Source organism: Poeciliopsis prolifica, unplaced genomic scaffold, assembly GCF_027474105.1.
Source record: "Poeciliopsis prolifica strain line A6 unplaced genomic scaffold, Auburn_PproV2 SCAFFOLD062, whole genome shotgun sequence".
Classification (NCBI taxonomy): domain Eukaryota; kingdom Metazoa; phylum Chordata; class Actinopteri; order Cyprinodontiformes; family Poeciliidae; genus Poeciliopsis; species Poeciliopsis prolifica.
The window spans coordinates 233,156-252,771 of record NW_026562437.1 but is presented as its reverse complement, the minus strand read 5'-3'; the positions used below and the strand labels follow the sequence as shown (position 1 = coordinate 252,771).

The 19,616-nt window shown below is 38.9% G+C and overlaps 1 pseudogene; it reads right to left on the bottom strand.

Moving 5' to 3' along the window:
- LOC129379875 (cytochrome P450 26B1-like) overlaps window positions 1-18,742 on the bottom strand; it is a 29,389-nt pseudogene extending 10,647 nt beyond the window's left edge.
- Window positions 18,743-19,616: the final 874 nt, after the last annotated feature.

Sequence of the window (19,616 nt, the reverse complement as noted above, 5' to 3'; positions counted from 1 at the left end):
TGAAAAATGCAATAATATCAAAATAAAGTCAAAAATCTGAAAAATAACGTGATTTTATACTTCTATCATTTTCAAAATAAAGAGCAAAAGAAAGAATAAACTTGTATGAGAATGCAGTCAAAATAAAAGGAATGACATCAATATTCTGACAATAAATGTATAATACTGTGAGAATAAATTCACAATATTACCAGAATAAAGTAGAAAAATACAAACAGTCAAAATGTCAAGTACAAATTAATATTATCAGAATAAACGTGTGAAAATAGTCTAATACCATAATGAAATCATAAAACTATAAATAAAATCAATATTTCAACAATAAATTGAGAAATAATGCAAGAATAAAGTCGTAAAAATATGAGAATAAAGTTACTATACTTTAACAATACAGTCACAATAACGTCGCGTTATTTCGACTGTGTTTTCGTACGACTATTCTCACGTTATGGCTTTTTTATTTTTACAAGAAAGCTGCAGTAATAAGAAAATAAAGTCATAATATTCCAACAGTCATGAAAGTGTGAGAATACAGTCTACCTGTTGAGTGGACGGTTTAAATAAAAATATGACTTTTTGTAAAAACTATGGATAAAACAGAAAAGTTCACGCTGCCAGTTTGGCAGCATTGCAAATATTTAAGACAAAAAGAAACGAGTGGATGATTATCGATATTTACTGATATAATACACTCGTTTTGTGAAACTTTTCCAGCCATATTGTCCCGTTATAGTAGAAAACTTGTGATAATGTGATTCGATCTGGATTTGAAAAAGTGTCTTTCTTTGTGAAAGTAACTGGCAACACATTTCCCCACCTTGTTTATAAGACATCTATATTTTAAGTTTTACCTCCTTCAATTCACAAGTCAACTAACATCTTTGTAATATTTCACTCATTCACATGAATTGTCATCTGTGAACGAAGAGCTTTGAGCAACGTTTACACCCAACTGAGTTGGGTTAAATTCCCCTGAAGGTGTTTCTGACCTTCCTCCTCTTGCGGTGGATGTCTCCGATGCTGTTGGCCAGAGAGTTGGGGCCCAGCAGCGTCGACGTGCTCTGCGGCCAGTCGACCGTCACCAGCGTGTGCTCGCCCATCAGAACCTTCCGGACGTTTTCAGCCCCCGTCACTCGGATCAGAGGTCGGCCGAGCAGGTGGGTCTTGAACACGTTGCCGTATTTCTGCCTTCGCGATGCGTGGAAGCCTGAACCCTGAGAGAGCAGAAGAACGACACCAAAAACGTTTTTATTCCCAGGTAAGAAATTTAACAAAATCATTGTCATATATCATAGTAAAACTTTGTAGTTTAAAAACCCCTGAAATAACTTTTAAATAATAATCCATAAATGTTCAGGACCACTGTTCAAAATAGGAAAGATGAGAAAACTTCAGGAAAGCAGCTGGACATCAGAAGATAAATTGTCCCAGAAGTTATTGTGATAAACAATAATATTGTTGATTTGAGACTATTTTCATGAAATATACACTGACTGGCATGATAATAATAAGGCAATAACATATTTTCAAAGATCAATAAACTTTAAATCTGATGAACATTCAACACTGGAACTGGAGGACATTTTAATTATCCACAATAAATAAAACAACGGAAACAGCAAATAAAATGAATTAGTCTCTGTAAACAAAATTGTCTTCAAAATAAGAGCCTCTGTTCTTCATGTAATTTATTTTAAAAAAGTGGTTCTATAGAAATGTGGAAGCTGACATTAGCGTTTGTGTCTGAGCTGCTGCAACACGTTTAGCATTGAGATGCTAGTTTAGCTTCGCTGAGGAGCTAGCTACTTTTAGCACAGTGGCAGGCTTCTCCACCATCCAATCAGATCGCATTTTGAAGCAGCAATCAGACCAGATTGGCCCAAAAAAAGCAAATTTGTTGTTGTTTGAGGATGTTGCTTGCGCATCAGATTTACTGCCGTACTGGAAACACGTGAACACAAAGGTTCCACTGCGGAGTTTTGTATGTAAAGCTAATTTTGTAAATGTGACGTGGCAAAATCTGTGCCGTTAGTTAATCTAAATAAAATACCTTTTCTATTTCGTTTTTACCCTCACTGTTTCGTCGGAGCGTCTTGGTTAATGGCTAACCCGCTCAGTCAGTTTTGGGGCTGACCCCATTGACCTCCAAATGGTTGGGGTCGCGGCAGAGCGACTAGGAGCCTAACCCAGAACTGTAAACGGGCTGTTTGAGCGAGCAGGACATACATCAGGCTGAGAGCGGCTCGACGCGGCGCAGGACGCTCACGGAGTAGCTTAACGTTCATGCAAGAAGCACGAACTTCCAGCGCCGCATGTTCGTTTCCACCAACACTCTGAATTCATAAATTAACAAAAAGGAAACGAACAAACGTACACAAGCTCTGCTGCAGATTGCAGTGACAAAACTAACTGGTTTGACCTACTGCTTGACTCTAGGGAATAAAAAGAGACACACAATTCATGTTCAAACAAGAAAGCTTCAAGTTTACCTGAACATTTATGTTATTTTCTGTAGGTATTAATTTATCTTCAAACCCAGCAGAAGCTCAGTGTTTAATCTACAGTTTTGGCCTCTGCAACTTGAAAATGAATGCAGACATTGTTGTCTAACGTTAGCTGAGTTTATTTGCTGGTTGAGACAAACCTCTGGCAGCAGCGGCTTCGCTTTCAGTTTGTTTTTAAATGTGTGCACTCCTGCAGCTTCGCCTCGAAGCCATGACTCAGCTTTCTGAGTTGTAGCTCAGTTTTGCAGTAAAAGCTTTGTGGATCATGGTTTTCTGTTTTAAAAAATGTAACATGTCAGAAATCAGAAACATTCCAGACTGTACCTACAGTTTAAACTGGTTGTAGAGTCAAATTAAGACTTTTAAGGTTTTTTTGGAACATAGTTTGTTATTATTAACGTTTCAAGAGATGTATTAGATATAAATGCTAGTTTGTGTGTGAAGGTAAGAGGATCAGAAAATGTACATGTGTTGTTATTTAAAGCTTAATAAAGGACTAAGAACTGAGCCCTGAGGTGCACCACATATAATTAGCCAATCTTGTCACAATTAACTACAGATCCAAACCTGAATATTTTGGATAGAATGAAACTGCAAATTTAGTAATATTAATGTTCTTTAATGTTTCATTTTGTCGAAACAGCCAATGAGATCGGTATCCAAATATTTATAAATATCTGTGACGTTTTGTTGATGTTTCACGAGCAAAATATTAGAGTTTTCATTGGATTACAGTTACAGCTTTAGAGAGTTAGTTCAACAACACGTCGTAAAATCAACAAATAAAGTCGAAGGGTTGCTGTTGTCCTCACTGGGAAACGAACACTCTTCGGCTTTTGTTTGTTGTTCTTTGTGAAGCCGAGGTTAACGACGGGATAACGATGAATGGGCTTTGATTACACTCAGATAAACATCACCTTTTACACCTTTAGGCCTTTACAGCTTGGCGAACATAAAACTGACACCACTGGCTATCACCCAAGGACGACTGAGCAACTGCTTCTGGAGACGACACCAGATTTATGGTTTGACGTTTGCAGTTGTTGCGTAGAGTTCGTGTTACGACAAGTGAAGGTTTGTGGCTTTACAGGAACCCTGTTTGTTTACAAAAAGCTCAGAAATCATAATATTAAATGTTTTGTTGGAAATATATACATATTTTAAATACATGTAGTTTCTTTAACACAAAAAAATCCAATCTCTTATTTAAATTTTTTTTGTCTAAATTTCTACATGATATCATGAGACATAATTTCTTCAGTCCGATATTAATAATAATCGATCCAGAACCGATCGCTAAGCAAGATCGGTGGCATCTACCCATTCAATCTTTGGTTACCTAGCAACTCACTCAGTCTTTAGTTACCTAGCAACAACCTGTTGAGTACTGGCGCATCAGCAGTTTCAGGTTCCACCACTTTGCTTCATAATTGATACAAAATGAAAAACAACGGCGTGGAGTGAAAACTGTGCATGAAACAAGTTGGCGATATAACTGATATTTAAAACAAAAGAAAAAAAAAACGAATCAATATTATTGACATGGACTGATATGAAACGTTTATATTGTGATTTTTTCAGCCATGGTTAACAAGTAGCGGAAACAGAGACTAGAAATTTGAGTTTTCTGGCCTCATTTTTGTAAATTAAATACTAAACACTTTATGAAACGTTGTTCCCAATATACAACGTATATTAAACGAATTATTCCTCTAAGATGTCTTTAATTCCTGGTTTTTGGTCAAAATTAAGATTATTAAATGACAGCATGTAAGTTTATGAAGGTGGTTTTATGCATCTTGTTGGGTTTTTGCCGTATTTACAGTAAAGCGTTTTGTGGCTCAGTTGCGCTTTATGTGTCAGAAAAAACGCAGAAGCACCGATCAGCCTTCCTGCCCTCCAGCTCTTTCTCACCTTCCTTCGACGCACCTCACATCTTTCTCCACGTTAAGCTAAATTGAGCACATGCCTCTCCGTTTCATGTTGCTTTAAAAAAACTCTGAACACCAGACCTGCTTTTATGGAAGAAAAATGCTGCTAATTAGCCTAGCCCCCAACCCCAGCGTAATGTCTGCGGGTGCGTTTGTTGTAATTGCGCTTAAGCTTCTTCAGATGTTAAGACCTCATTGTGAGGTGATGACAAAATGTTATTTACGCTGTGTGTTTACGTGTTTTTTTTTTCTTCTGTCTTTTCACGCCAAATGGCAAATTTGTAAATTTTACGGTCCTTCATCCGTCGTAGATTTATGCTCTGAGTTTGATTTCCCTCCATCTTTCAGGGTACAAACTGTTGACCTGAGCTGTTTTCCCAGCTCCTGTACACTTCCTCCCTTCTGTGGCAAACACACACACACACACACACACACACACACACATTTAGAGCAGCAGACACACACCAGGTTGCCGGCTGGCCTCTGGAGCCCTCAGGGTGTGTGTGAGTTGGAGTGGGGTTGTTTTCCAAGCTACATTTTGCTGCCACATGGATGTAGAGTGGTTTAGTATGTCTGCCTGGCAGACCGGCCGACACACACACGCACACACACGGTTTAATTCAAAGGGAGTTCCTCAGGCAGCCAGACAAGGCTCCCTTTCACACTCTGATACAGCGTTAGATTGGAGTGATTGTGGGTGTGCGTACGCGTGCATTATGTGCGTTTCTCCGCTCGGTTTGTCTTTCCACCGCCCTCGACCCGCATATTTTTGAAACCGAAGGTTTCATCTCTCTTATTCTGCACTGGAAAGTGGGGGAAAAAAAAAAAAGCACCAAAAAGTTGCACAGAAAAGATCTGTGCCAGGGTGTGGTCTGGATGACATTTAAGTCGAAGGTGAGACGTGTCACTTCGCCAAATTTTGGCAAAAAAGAAACACAACTCTTACATGTTCACACAAATAGAGAAAACTCATGGAAAGTCATGACGTAACGACTCACAAAACGCGCAAACTGTCTTTTCATTTTTTCTTGACGCTGATTGCGAAGGCAGCGACCCGGTTTTCCTCCAAACGTCGGCGAGGCGAGGGAAGCTCTCCCACTGTAAACACTCGACCCGTTTTCAGAAATAAACCAGAACTGCCACCGCAACATTATGGCCGATTGAACCGGCAGAAACTGATGTGAAAATCATAAAGAGGCTTTTCCTAATGATGGCAGCAAAAAAGTGTCAAAGTTTTTTATTTATTTATTTATTTGTTTGTTTGTTTATTTATTTGTTTATTTTGGCTTTCTTTGTTGACATGTGGCTTAGCAACGCAGAGAAGTCCAGGGGATTTATTCGACCTTATTGTTTTTTTTTTTTGTTCTGTGATTTTAAAATAATTCTTCAACTTTTTTTGTTCTCTTTTCTTTGCGCTTCTGCCTTTTCAAACAATGTAAAATAATAAAAGTAGTTTAAACGTTACGATCGTCTACGAGAGCGAAAACAAGCCGCGATTTTAATAAATATCAAAACCTCCGAACACAAATAAAAACACATTGTTAAATTTCAATTATGTTCATGTAAACATCGTAATCTTTGTCTTTTTTTAAAACATGAATTTAAAGGAATAGGTTTCACTTTTCTTAGCCAAAAGCAAAACTGAGATTTTGTCATTTATTGCAATTTTAAAAATATAAAATATTACAAATAAACAAACCCATCCACATAACAAAACAACACTGATTATTAGTTGTATTTATATGTGCATATGGTAAAAAAGTAGTTATGAATTGTCTTTGTATAATTCACTTAAAATTCTTTGGTCAAACATTTTTAATTGTTGCATCATTTCTTCTATTATCTCCAAAATATTATTCAAAAAAATAAAACTATATTATTGGGCCTGGCAGCCGTTTTGTGTCAGGAATCCAGGTACTATTAAAATAAATAACGTAACATTAAATAACGTTTATTTCACTTTCATTAACAGAAAATGTATTAAGTTTGATGAATTCAGGATTTCAACGTAAAGATTCACTTTTAGAAAAACGCTGCTAAAATAAAATCAGGTTAAAATAAGTATTTTGAATGTGTTTCATAAAAAATTTAATTATTGACTATTGTAACTTTATGGATACAATATTTAATGGATATTCCAAAGTTTACCATACGACTTGTCATATTTGGGTAACATTTCTGGAGAAAATGTTTCAAGCTTTTTCTCAGGTTTTGATCTTTGAATATTCAAATGTCTGTTGCCTGAAGAAAATCTGCAATATAATTGATATATAAATTAAAAGAAAGCGCGTTTAGTGTTGCACTTCTGCATGAAAAAATCAAAATGGTCGCCACTAATTGTGCTTTTAAAGAGTGCAAAATAAAAGCAAGTCCTCCTTTGACGTATTTTCCACGCAGCAATAAAAAGAAATCCAGTTTTTCTTTGTAAAATGAAACACTTTCCCTGCGTTTCCCCTGAGCTCCCGGCTAACTTTAAAGTGAGAATAAACCCGGCGCCGGTGGACTGAAACTGCACCCCGAGGCGCGGTTAAAGCCAGGTTACATCAGGGTTTTGTCCAGGTTCAAGCTTTCCTTCTCCCACTAAAAGCCTTTTTATCTCTAAATGCCTTCGCTGACTTCCTTTTATTATTATTTCTTCAATCTGATTTATCTGGGTATTTTAAAAACCTCAACCAACCCGAGACAGAGGAGCGTCTCTCTGTTGAATCTCTACACAAATAAAACGCTTTCTTCCACCTTTGGGTTCTGAAATCAGCAGAAACTTCCTGACCAGCTCCATCCCAGATATTCCCATCAAATATCCGAGTTTTCCTTGCTGCACAGCAACAGAGTGGCTCACGCTGTCCCGGCTCGCTAACCCGCCGGCCGGGCTAAAAATACCCCCGTCTGTACTGTTGGGGTTGGCCTGGGGGCGAACCTGGGCCGGGGCTTATAAATGTGCTCTTTGTAGCGCAGTGGAAATGTCCAACAAATGACTCTTTTATTAGGGCAAGACAAAAAAACACAGCTAATTATGTTTACTCAGATCTCACACACACTCGTGTGCGAGGAGAGATGGAGGAAAAGTTCACATTTGAGGTAGAGACTCAAGCTGATAACAGAGTTAAAAACCTTCTGCTCGTCCTTTAAAACCTGAAATAAGGTGATAAATTACTAAATTAGCATCAAAATGCAGCTTTTGATCCACTGTTGTTATTACCTATGCCATTTGCATTCACTGAAATCATAAAATTACAATCTAATGTTGAATCCTAAAATTTCACAGGATCAATTGGTTCTTTTAATGAACTTCCTGGGATCCATCATCCACAAAAATCAACAGATTTAACACACACAGCAATAAAAATTAATCATGTTTCAGACAAAAAGTTGATCGATTCATAAAATATACAATAATTAAAGTTTTCCGGGACTTTTGTTCTGCTTTGATTACAGTTAATGGCAAAAAGTTCTGATTTTATGGAGACATTATTTAAAATAAATGAATCAAACGTTTTTTTGTGACCTCATCCTCTGTCGTCCTTCTGATTGGTCGTCCTTCATCGCCTGTTAAATCTGCGGTTAGCCGATTGGCCGGCCAGTTGGCGTTGGATTGAAACCGTCCAATCAGAGGGGACGAACGCCTACGAGGTTCGGTCTCTTCTCAAACTAATCCAACCGCAGGCAGCGTCGCTCCGCTCACCTTCTGATGAAAATATTTGATTTTCACCACAAAACATATCGACGTTCTTAAAGTTTAAAGTTTTGAGCATCTTGGTTTCCTTCAAAGAACCAAAGAAAGTTTATTTATCAAGACTTATTGCCAGGAACATGTGGAAAATCAAAATAAATAACTTTGATATCAACAGAAAACATCTGAAAGATGTTAAACTATTCAGCACATATTCTGTCAAATTCAGCAAATTAAATATCAATGTTAACTTTCTGTTTTACTGTTGTCTATAAATATTTACTCTGCTTCACATTCACATCAACCAGATTCTGGTGAATTACAACAAAAGTGACGACAATTAAAGGCCATTTTCCAAATCAGCTGAACGACGAGTCGCCAAACATCACGACTTCCCCAAACGCCGCCAAACACAAACTGATAACGGGAAAAACGTTTATTCATAAACAAGCATTGATATGAAAAGCTGCTTCTTGTCAGTTTTTATCAAATTTCAAGTGAACTAAGAGAAATTAGACAAAGATACTTGATAAAATTTGGTGTTTTCTAAACTGTTTTACTGTGTTGGTGTGAAATCTGTCTAAAAAATAAAATAAGATCCAACTTTATTTTACTTTTTGTTTGAGAGAACTATTAAATTTAATTTCTAGGAATTTCCCGTACAGCATTTGAAGCTTTTTGCAATAGTTGTAAACACAAAGAGCCAAAACCAACTAAATAGGGAAAATAACTTGTAGTTTTTTATCTATATTCAAAAATTTACTGAAGATAAGTTGTAATATCTTACTGATAATTTAATTTTAAGTTATTTTTGCCTAATTTCAAGTGCACAAAGTTAGACACTAAACAAATACACTTGGTAAAATGTTGTGTTTTTACATTACGTTGTTACTGATCGAGTGTGAAACTCCGAAACCAAGACGGGACCAGACCTGATTTGATTTTATGTTTTTGCAGTTTATTTCTCTTCTGGTATGAAAATCCACCTGGAAGTTACAAAAGAACACTATCTTTTTAAATAAATGTGTCACATTTATGCATCTTGTTGCTATAAAAATCAGATTGCTGTCAGAGGTTCGGCGTTGGCCGTCGGTGAACCGTTAAGGTCGAGATGCTTGTCGGCGGCGACCAGAGCAGGTGAGCGAAACGCACCGAGCCGGAAAAACGTTTTCCCAGAAATCGCAGGAGCCGAACGCTTTCCGAAGCCGTGAGGCTCGACTGGCAGGTGGATCCAAAGCCGGCGATCTCCACGGAAACATCTCGAATAAAGGTTAAAAATGAAAAAGTGAAACAGCAGCGAGAGCGGAGGAGAACAAGAGAGAGGAAACGAGGTCAAAGGCACCGAGGGAATTCCTGGTCTCTTTTCAGCCGTCAATCATTCAGCCGGTGCCAGAGATACCGAGGATCCAGTGTGAGGCCTTTTTATGTGTGAGTGATTGTGTGTTTGAATGGTGCGATAGGTCCTCGACTTGACAATGAACCCCGTCCCTTTGCGGTCACGCCACCGCATCAGGAGACCGGAGGGAGGAGGAGGAGGAACAGATGAGAGAAAGCGAAGAGGGAAGGAAACCGAAGAGGAGGGGGGGAGCGAAGAGCCAAAAACGGAGGCAGAGAAAGCAGGCGCAGAGCGTGGCGGAGCAGGCAGAGAGATGGGACGGGTTTTTTTTAAACAGGACGGATTAAACGGGGGGGAGCGGGAGGTTTCAGATGGTTCAGCCAGAAAACACGAAGAATGGCGAAGGAGCAGGAGAGACACGGAGGGGGAGGCAGGGCTGGCCCCTGACCCGGGGACATTATAGAAAGGGAGATTATGGTTGTTCAAAACTCTCTAAGCGCTAACCCCAGGACCCCAGCTAATACCCGACACACACACACACACACACACACACACACACACAGACGGATCCCTGCCTCAATACAAACAGAGCAGATCTGATGCACACACTGCAAAAACTCACCAAGTACCTGATCTGGTTCCTGGTCCAAATACCTCAGTATGTTTGAAATGAGACAAAATTAACCAATAATGACCTTTAATCAGGATATAGGAACTTCATTGATGTCAATAATTCCTTAATATTGATTAAAATGTTCTAGTTCCGCTGGCAAATTATTTCACTTATAAATGGGAAAAATGTCTCATTATAATGGAACTGGAACTTTTTCATCACCATTAAGGAATTATTATTGATCTAAAACAAGATCCTATTTATTGGAGGAAAGTTACTTGTAAATTAGTTTTGCCTTTTCAATTGTACCCAAATATTAGCACTAGAAGCTAAACCAGAATACTTGGTAACATTTTGGTTTTTTTACAGTGCAGTAGCTTTACGGCTAAATAAAATCAGCTGTTATTAATCTTGTTTCATTCATGTTTTTCTCAAAAACGGCCAATGAAAAATAAACATTTTAGGAATTAAAAATGTTATATTTTTCCAGACATATAGTGCCATTTTATAGCACAATCAAATAAATATGTTAACTTCTGTTATTATAAAATGGCACGTAGATCAAATAGGACTTAAAATAAATGTTACTGTATAATTTAATACCTTGAAATTGGGCCTTTGTCTCTGTAAAAACTTGTGCTGGCTTCAGGAAGTCATCACAAAATCGCTCATCTGTTGACACTTAAGCAACGTTTTTACCAACGTTTCACTGAGAAGAGCTGCTATAACGAGCTCAGCAGACGCAGTTCAACCAGCTGTTTGCTAATTGCTGCTGGCTAGTCTGAAGGAGCTGCTCTGAGGAGGAGCTGTGCCTTGAGGGAGGGGCTACGTCCACCTGCATTTTGCCCAGCTGCATGGTTACCATGGGGATTAAAAGATTTCACATAGAACCAAGGGAAAAACCCTCCAGGTACATTTATAACGTGACGTGAAACTCCAAACTCTTCATCCAATTTGTATCAATTAATCAGATTGAATCAATTGTTGAAATATTCTTCTACTAACTTAGTTGTCGATTAATCGTTAACTAGGGTCTGCAGACTCAAAAAAGGCCCAACATTGGAAAAAAAACAACATATTGAGAGCAGAAATGAATGGCTAAAGACGCAAAGCGGCAGGAAGACACTTTGATTGTCGTCTTTCACCAACATTTGTGAAAATGAAAGAGAATAAAGACACCATCAAATATACGACCCGTCCTGTTTGGGCCACTTTAATCCACCTCTAGTTTGAGATCCGAATCAAACATGCAAACTCTGGTGACTATATGAACACCAACCAGACTGCGGAATGCTCCAAAACCAGCTATTGGACTGTAGTGCAGTGCATTCTGGGTAAATACGACCAAAACAAACGTGAGAGTTTCGATCTAGCAGGATGAATAGTGTGTGGAAACAACAAAACCAGCTAAAATCTGATGTTTTTGTTCACATTGGTGAGGAAGGAAGTTGCTCATGTTTTCTTCAGAGGTTTATGTGTCGTTTCCTAGAGTGATTCTTATCGCAGCGCCACCACAGGCGAGGAGGGGAACTGCTTTGTTCACCACATCAGCTGAAAATGTAGCAAACGTTGCAATTTCAGTCCCAGATCGAACCAAGTCCACTGGACTAAAGCTTTAGACCAATCATTTCAGAATAAGTAAATATCTAATTGAGCAGCATAAACCCCAAGCAGCTAAAGTCAAAGTGATGAGAAAACTTCACCATGACTCGTATTTGTGGTCGTTTTGTTGACCGAATCACCGAAAGACTCCCGCTTTATCCTTTAAGCTTTTCACACACAAAGTTTGTAAGCGATAAAAGTGCAGCCACCTCTCTTTCACACACCTACACACTCGATGAGGGGAGGGGGATTAACACTGGCCTCTATAGTCGGCCCCGGACAAGAGTGTTGAAGGAGGGAGCAGTGTGTTCTCGGGGTGAAAGAAGGGGCAGCGGAGACCGCTGCCAGAACCTCACGCTAATCTACTAGAGGAGGACAGCGAGGTCGCATGGACCGAGAGACGGGCAGAAAGTGGCTTCCACGTATAGATTTAACACTTTCTGTCACAAACCAGCGATCCCGTTTGGCTTTAGGGAAACTGATAACGTGGGAAAATGAGGACAGAAACATAAGACGACCGGCGCAAAAAGTCAAATTTAGACAACCGGATTGTGAGGCGACAGGAAAATCTTTAAAAAAAACGCTCACATGTTGGAGAGACTGACAAATTCGTAACGAACGAAACAACGCAAAACCAATCGAGCGACGGAAGTAAAGCGTTGAGAATACGACAGAATTTTAACGTTTACGCGCGAGTGTTACTTTCTGGATGTGTGTTTTGACAAAAACTACAGGAAAAGTTGGACTGGACACTTTGAAGTTTACGTGACGCAGACGGAGAGTCCTTGGAGGTTCGGGGATCCTGCCCTGAATGTTAACAGGCGAAGGGACGCCCCGCCGTTTCACCAGCTACGTAACTCTACAAAACACTAACCAGTTCCCTGACCCCTGATTTAACTGTCATATAGCTCCACACCCAAATGCTTTTCAAATGCTTTTCAATTAGACCATTTTTGGTCCAGTTTTGAATAAATATGTAACATATTTATAGCAGAGATTTGCGAAATGTCAGACTTTGAATAATTCAGTTCCAAAAAGAACCGAAAACTAAAGGAAAATGTCTAAAATGCTGTTTCAATGAGTCAGTGGTTCACAAATCTGCTGATGAATTTACTGTAAAAACATGGGAAGTTTAGATGATAAACCCTGAACCCAAAGCTTCTTCGTTTTTATAAAAACAGTATAAAACATAAACATTTTGGGGTCAATTCAGATGTTCCTCATATCAGCAACAGGACAAGAAATAAACTCTGACCAGCATTTTTCTAACAAGATTATTGCCAAAATGATAAAAACCTTGAATAAAAAACTGTTTGACTGTTTCTACTTTAACAGAAATATACATTAATCTTTGTTTGAAACAGAAATAGAGCTACAAAATAATAAATGTTGATTATTAGTTGTTTTTACAGGACTTGTACGAAACATAAAATATAGAACAAATTTCCACTAATGTGAGTTTCTTCAGATATTTATTAGCCGTAATATTTTATCATTTTGTTCTTTGTTTTATGGAGTAATATGAGTATAATACTGATATTGTCTGGTTACCTAGTCAGGCTGTCTGCTCTGGTAGCTGACTAACTTTACGTTTTAAATTGTAATAAGTAGTTTGAAATATTTCCAAACAGACAAATTTCTCCTCTTTTGCAAATAAGGAATACATTTATTTCAGGTAGTTTTGTCTCTAATTAAAATTATTCTAAGGGTATAATGTGCATTTTTTTACTTTTTTGTTTTGTTTTAACTGGAGTTTTGCTAAACATTTAATACCAACACAAACTCCGTATCAGACCTGGAAGACAGAAACAAATTCTAACTTTTGCAGACTGTGGAAGTAAATGTGGATTCTGCATCATCATGCATTATGTTTTGGGGATGTTTTATGGCTTTATGTGATTCCTGCCTTGGGTTTGTGTGTATAACCGCAGTCATACAGCACACAGCGAGCTGCACCGCAGTAATGGAAAATACTATGAAGCCACCGGGCCTCACAATGCTCGCTCTGTCTGAGCCGCTTAAAGGCACAACCCTCCGAAAACCTCTGAAGAAGTCAGCTCTGGGTTTTGTCATGACTGTCGGTACAGTAGAGACTTTGTGGTTTTTCTGAAGAACAGAAAATATGTTTTAACAGTTTGTTATTTCATGTATTCACTGTTGAACAAAGCTGATTTTCATTTCCACCAGATGAGAGAATATTTGGGTTCAAATGTCTTAAAATCCTATAAAAATGCTTCAATGTTAACCTGATGTTACGTTCTTAATCCAGTAAGACAATATAATGCTATAATAAATTAAAGCAGGTTCAGCACTAATAATTAGAACTGAAATTAAACGTCATTGTGGGACTGAGAAATCTTAATCCTCTCCTCTTTATTGCTGTAAACCAGAAAACAAATAAAACTTCTGACATCAACTATTGGTGTAACTTTTACTAATAAGTCGACTATGAAGAAGAATTAACATATACTTGTTAATAGTTTGTCATTTCTTTTAAAATTTATGCCATATTTTAATTTGTTGACCATTTCTGTCTCTTCAGAAACTTTTAAATCCGCCGTTAGTTAAAACAGTAACCGTGCAAACACAGTGTTTAGATACGACTTTGAACTGTAGCTTGGACTCAATTTAGCTTTAATAAGATTTAAACAGCAAGAAAGTAGATATATAAAAAAATTAAAATCCAAGATGTTTGATTTTTAAGACTGTTTTTCTGATATTGAGCTGATAGATCAGGTGCAGGAAGAGCGTGTTTGTTATCCTGCACACTATAGTTTACGTTTCATCGCCGTAAACCAGACGGGATTAGAGGCTGGCAGAAAGAGGGATGATAGATTAAAAGCTGTCGCTGTTACAGTGTCTGCATAAAAAATAAGCTATGCAAAAATATAAACATGAACATGTAGTCAATCGCGTGTTTCAAAAGATCAATAAGCGGGATTTTGTAAAACAAAGAAAAAACTAAACAGGAATTGTTCCTGATTCGAGAAGAACTTTGTTTTTTTTTTTTAACTTAATTCGGAGTTATTATTTTAAAAAATGGCAAAAATGCATATCTTTAAAAAAATATGGATCATTTTTGCACAACAGTGACACCTTGTGGAAGCAGAAAGTATTTACTGTAAAGTTTATTTGAACTGATGAATCAGAAACTGTTTCAGGAAATTATTATGCTCTTTAAATGTTTTTATATTACCTTTAGATTCTTAAATGCGCCCCCTACTGGTGAGAAAATCAATTATTGATCAAAATCAGGAATTTTGAAAATCAAAAACATTTTTCAATCAATAAAACATGAATGTTAAATATTTATTGGTACTTTCATTGAACAAACAGTAGAAAAAAATAGTGAAACTAGCAATACGGATATTTTAGGGGTTAAAACAATGTTAATTGAAATTTATTGTAACGATAAATCACAATTGTTTTCATGACAATAAATGTAAAATCCCTCCTCTGGCCCTAATGCACTTATTTGTATTTTTATATATAACTGCAACAACTGTTGTATTTTTATCTGCTACATAAACTGAACACACATTATTTGTTTTATTTTTTCACTCTTGCTTTATTTTCCCAGGTTTATTAAATGCCAACACTGCCTGTCAGTTAAAGTCACTGGATGCTTTATTTCCCTGTTATGAATAAATAAAATTGAATTAAAAGCAAAAATCTAGATGAATAGTTAATGTTGCACCTTACATTTTCTATTGTTGAAAATAAAAGTAAAAATTTCCCCCTAACATTGTCCGTAAATCTAATGCTAGCCAAACTTAGGCTAGTCTTGGCCACCCAAAATCACTCCGAGGGCCGTAAATGGCCCCCGGACCGCACTTTGTATTTGAAGTAACCGCATCTGGACTGGTCTAAACAGTTGTTATTTCTTCTTGCTGTTTTGTGTGCATAAATCTGCCGGTGTAGGTAAGTGATTCTCTACTCTGTGTGTGTCCTCCCTCAGTAGCTCTCCTAGCTTGGCACCGTCCATTCAGAAAGCTCCGGCTCCTAATGAGAGCAGACAGATCCTTGGCAGAGCCGCCGCGCCGCTATTTCTAACTGCAGATCGCTTTAAAATGGATCAGCCACAGAAATATGTAGCTGTGTGTGTGTGTCGAGGTAAAAATATATACACTGTACACACACGTTTAGACACTTAAGTGTTTATGTTGGAGTCCTGAATGAGGTGCCAGGGGACGCCGGGCGAGAGCGCGGCAGAACAAAAGAGGATGTGAGTGGAGAAAGGAAAATAATCTCGAACCGGTCGATTCGTATCGAGAGAAATTTAAAGCCCTCGCTGTTACAGAGCCGCCACTTGTTCATTGACGTAAACAAACACCCCGCTGTAATTCTTCACAGCGAGTTTCAGCTCAATGTTTTGCACAAATGAGCTATTTTGGTTCTCCGTTAACCCGCTAGCAGAGCTGGTTTTGGCTACAGCAGAAACCAAACAAATACGGATAGAAAATAACTGCTGCAACACAGAGTTCGCAAAGAGCAAAACCTGGACCAAAACATGAAAATTCTGGGCCAAAGTGACCCAATCGGACCAAAGAATATCACTCTAACGCAAAAATATGCAATTACTACTTTAAAAACTTGTATCTGCTGCCCCCATGTGGCCAAAACTAATAGTAGCAACAAAAAACTCAATCATTGCTAAAATCAAGCATTTATACATTTTATTCTCAAAAATACAGTTGTAATCTTTGGAGAAGCACTTACTGTGAACTTGATGGAAGGCTGGCGCCCCCCGCAGGCAGAAACAGACCGAACAACTTTACTTATTTAACGTAGGAAAGTATAAAAGCTTGGGATGTACTAGAATCACTGCACTTCCTGTTTTAAACAGGAGGTGTCACTACTGAGTTATTACCGCTTTTAGATATATTTCCAAAGATTCTTCAGATTTGTTCTGATTTTTTGGCTGATCTTGTTCTTACTAATGTTTATAAGCTGCTGCAGTCAAGTTCTACAATCTTACAAACAAAAAATCCAGATTTTATACATAATATCTAGATTAAAAGCTTCTGCGTTATATTCACGTTTGAGTAATTCTTACTCTGCTTGTATTTCTGCTCTGACTTGGGTAGTTGTTTCTACAGCACCACCTGCTGCCCAACAAGGAAACTGCAGCAACTGTTGCCTCTAAATTTTAGATTTCCACCAGGATCCAATGTAGCAAAACTATCTTTTGGGACCAAATTTTAGTATGTGGAGCTTTATTTGACACTGTGATGGATGAAAATGCATGTATTTTGTATTTTCCCAAAGCCAAATCTAAACTTTCAACAACAAATGACTCACAGAACCACATGTCCTGCGGTTGGACTCTGGTCCATCCACACTTAAAAGTCTTTATCCAGATTGGTTGTTTTTAGATGCTAACGACTACAGCAGGTCTCTAATAACTCCAATCTCAACAAACAGCCTCGCAATTTCAGAAAACTATTTCAAGATCCTCTAAGCCTTCGTTAAATTAGCTTTTGTCAGTTGTTTATTATTCACACAGGGAATGAAGGTTGGAGGCGATGCGACACCAATTGTGCTCTTGTGTTGAATCAAGTAGAGATATTTAGCTTTTTTACACAACTTTGCTCTTTTATTTTACATGATCTGTTGTCAGGACATAATGTCTCCGACCTGAATAAATTCTCATCAGGTTCTGTGTAAATAATACTGAAAGGTTCCCACAAACCACTTTTGATGTTAGAGTTTTAATAGGCTTTGGTTTCAGCCTCCAGCTTCATCTGATCTGGATTTAAACAAGGTGCCAATAATCTGACCTTCCCGTGTTAGAGGAAACTCTAAGCTTCACTTCAGGACAACAACGCGCCACTGAACCGCTCTAAAAAAACACTTTGAAGCAGAATCCTCTCTTCCAACCATCTGTAGGTGAAAACAAAAATCGGTATTTTGCAGGAACTCAAGGCTGATCGGTGCAACTCCGATTTCACCTCAAGAAGGAAAAAAGCAAAGTCTCCTGCAGAAGCAGCGCCGCAGCCAACAATCTGGACTTTTCCACAGTTTTCCAGCGCGTTTCGGAGACATTTGGACCTCATAAGCGCAGACACTCTCAGCCTCCTCCATCAGACTGACATCAAGCCCCCCTCTCCCCTCCCGTCGCCGCTCCATAAACTTGGCCGTGGTCCTCGGCTGCATTCCGGGAACGCGTCTCCCCTCTCTCTCCTTCTCTCTCTCTCTCTCTCTTCTGTCTCTTTCGTGTCAGATGTTGCACCGACGGGAGCACCGCGAGTTCAAACCCCGCACGCTGCCGACGTGCCTCCGCGCGTCCCGGCGAACTTCGCTCATCATTATACCTCCGATTGCTATGATTATGATATGATTGTATCTCCTCCTCCTGCTGCGGCTGTGCGTCTCTTTCTGTTCGCTCTGCTCGGCTTTGCGGCTGGAGGCAGAGGATGCTCCAGCTGGAGCTGCAGAAACTCATCATCTGCATTTCAACTCATTCCTTTGAATCTAATGCATCTTCCAACATGACTGCAGCTCCAAACTTCACACACTGGAGGAATCTCCCACAAAAAAACATAATTTTTTTAAGTCAAACTTTGCAACTGAAGTAATTATCAGCATGAGTCCCGCTCCAAACTTCGCCAACAAATATCAACCTTTAAAGAGAAACTCGGGATAATTTCAGACTTTCAGAGTACTTTGGACTTTCCTGATTAGGGTTAGAGTGAAAAGCTTAAGGGGGAAAATCAGACTAACTCATTAGTAACGTGATAACTTCACTAATTCTGACTAAATGGAAAAGTGTGAAACGCGAAGTTCCCTCTGACCGGGTCGGACAGTGACTCAAATGGTCCCAGCGGGTCCAGCTTACCTGCAGCAGCCAGTGGCAGGTCTCTCCGATGAAGGGGAAGCCCATGGAGCCTTTGGGCATCGGCAGCTTGCAGTTCTTGTCCCGGGTGGCCGTCCACCGGAGCTGCCAGAGCTGCTGGGAGACGGCGACCAGCAGCGCCATGGACACCAGGCAGGCGGCCAGCGTGGCCAGAGCCGAGATCAAGTCGAAGCTGTCGAACAGCATGATGAGGAGGATGACGAAGATGCTCAAAAAATATATTTAAAAAATACAAATAAATAAAAAAAAAATCTGGGTCACAAGTTTTTGTTGATTTGCTGATTATGTTCTTGTGCGTAAAAAGCGCAGCGCCGATTTACGCACTCCAAACGCTCCTGGCGCGGCTTGGTTTTCTTTTTTTTTCTTTTTGCTTTGGGAATGAATGAACTGCGGAGGTGTGATATGGATTATGTTCTCGTTTTCTGTTTGTTTTTAGGCGTCTCCAGAGCGCAAACCGCGGCTGGCTGAGTGGAGGAGACGCAGCAACAGGTGACGCTTTAATCTCAAACCTTCAGAGGAAAAAACAAAAATGAAATCACCGAAAGTCAGTTTTGCTTTAATGATTTAAACATCTGGGGCTGCAGGCACACCTGGCTGGGGACGCTCCTGCTGTTTGAAAGTTCATTTTTGTGAGTTAAAAAATTGGAGGTATAAAGTTAAAATTTTTTTAAAATGTCTGGAAATTTAAGACAAATGTTAATAATAATAATATAAAAAAAAAAAAAAACACGTGGAAAAAGTGAAGCCGAGCCTGGAGCCAAGAAAAGTTTAAACTTTTTTCTTTTTAAAACTTCTGGACTGGGATGGAAAAAGTTGCTTTAAATGGGGGGAAACTCTTCCAGGAACCGCGTGATTCAGATCCAAAACTCTCTTTTTGAAAAAAGAAAAATCTGTCTATTTTAAAAAGTTTACGCGCCTCTGCGTTGCAGTTGGAGACGTTTAAGATCCTTGACGCTGCAGTGATGCGCAGGAGATGCTCCGTCCTGCTGCTGCTCTCTGTCTGCCGTCCTCTCTCCTTTCTGCGCACCTTTCTGTCTCTCCGAGCGCGTCTCTCTCTCTGCTGGCTGCACACACAAGTCACCCTCAGTGCGTGAGTGTGTGTGC